Source organism: Lemur catta, chromosome 11, assembly GCF_020740605.2.
Source record: "Lemur catta isolate mLemCat1 chromosome 11, mLemCat1.pri, whole genome shotgun sequence".
NCBI classification, from domain to species: domain Eukaryota; kingdom Metazoa; phylum Chordata; class Mammalia; order Primates; family Lemuridae; genus Lemur; species Lemur catta.
The window spans coordinates 96,887,426-96,889,593 of NC_059138.1; positions in this window are offsets into that span (position 1 = coordinate 96,887,426).

Sequence of the window (2,168 nt, forward strand, 5' to 3'; positions counted from 1 at the left end):
TCATCATATCACTGACTGCTCAGGGGTTGGCCTGAACATCCCTCAGTATACTAAATATTTACTATGGATACCACCGATTTCCTACTAAATGACCCTATTACATCTGCAGGCAGCAAACAGAGATCAAAAGTCAACAGAACATAAACTACCATCAAACAAAACACCCTTTTGGGGGCAAGAACAAAATTATCAACATTGCAAGTCAACAAGGAAGACATTATTTTAAATAAGGAATAACAAAAGGAAGAATTTTTTTTTTATTTTCCCTCTTTTTCTTGGATTTTTCTTCTTTTTCTTGATTACAGTTCTTGTTCAATGGTGGCAAGTGCTGATTATGGCCAATCCCTGTCAATCCTGGGAGGTTTATATAAATACATTTTGAGTGTTCTATATTTCAGTGTATTTTAATTCATTTCACAATTCCTGTATATGCAAACCTGAAAAATTCTGTAAATTGCTTAGAGTATGTGTGCTATAACTTCAAAGTAGATGTACTATGACCCTCATGCAAGCTGATTTTTATCATTATATATATAAATATATACTTACGAATATTTGTATGTTGGGCCACCAACCAACTTTTTTTGATAAAGCATTTGTTTTCCATTTATGCTTCACACATCGTGTGACTTCTGTAGCACGTTGCTTCACTGCCACAGTTTGGCAGCTGCAGGTCTCTGCTGTCCTCTGCTTCCTTCTGGAAAATGCACATTCACAGTTGCATCAGTCTCTGACGGATGGATTGACTTTATCGCGTGTGCCATGTTGGAGTTGGCTATGTTCCTTCACACACAGTGTTTGTTGAGATTTGAGAGTCTCCTGGTTCTGAAGAATGTACATGCTCTGGTTGTGACAGCTGTCCCTGTATTGTTACCATTATTACTATTGTTAAAAAGGATGTTGCTTCTAGAAAATTTGCCTTGCTGGTGAGTGTGAGGAAGGCCATGCTATTGCCGTGGCTCCCTAGATTCTGGAGGATCACTTCTCACTATGGCTGGAAATGCTGCTTCCTTTGACCTTTACAAATTTTCATAGCTTTGTCATTCTATTATTTGCTGCTAATTATATTTTAATGTCTCCTAATTAAAAATTAAAATTTGGTTGTTGGCTAAATACAATATGCAAAAGATGACTGCAGATCCCTGACTACAGAAGATTAATGTGTTCAGTTTTCACTAGTTAAGTGAATTATAATTTTAAATATTCCATTATTATTTTTAGACTTCTGATAATTCAGATTATTTTATTTAGAACCTGTTTTCTGCTCTGGCAAAGAAAGACAGATGGAACTATTGGTATGCTCCGCATACACTATGGACTCCATATGGCTTGTGAAAGAAGTGACCTCAGTTTTCCTTCCAGAGAGAGTCTTCCATTTTCTTTTATTACAAAACCAGAAGATGATCTGTGTGGGACCAACAGCTCCCAGCCTACAGGCCTAAATGAAGCTCGAAGGCTAAGAGTACCTCTGCTTTTCAAAGGTAAACACATTGATTTTCTGCAATTCAGTTATAAGCAATGTGCATATTTTCATGATATTCTTGGCATTATCTTCTGAGAAGTAATGTTTCATGCTAAATCTTTTATTGCCATTTTTCTTGTTCATTTAGTTTATTATTTCAGCCTAATGAGAAAAAATAAATAAAGGTTTGGATTGCACTATTTTATTAATCTAGAAATGTATTTTCTTTCAAAGTTTAATATTTAAAAATGCATAAAATAATGGTAAGGTAAATATCATCTATTAACTCTATCTGGCCTTAAAGATTACGTACATTAAAGCATAATTTAGTATACTATTTCAAATTCAGTCAAGCTGGGAAAAATCTACCATGTAATGCACTTTTACCCAAAGTTCAGGTCATGAGATTGGTCAGTTCTAAAGCAAGACAGATTTGTACCTGTACAAATGATGTTTATCAAGCTCATAATAAAGGACATGTGCTAGCACAGGAAGAACTCTCATTAAACTCATTGTGTCCGTGTCCAAAACAATGAAGATTTGTCTGTCACTGTGCTACCAAAAGTCCAACTTGATGGCCGCTTTGAGAAAGAACATGGCACACTTTGCTCCAAACTCAAAAAGTTAATATGGAATCTTCAATATTGGAATAAAAACTGTGACACATTAAGGAGACCCTCTAGTGGTTTTCCCTTATATTGTGTCT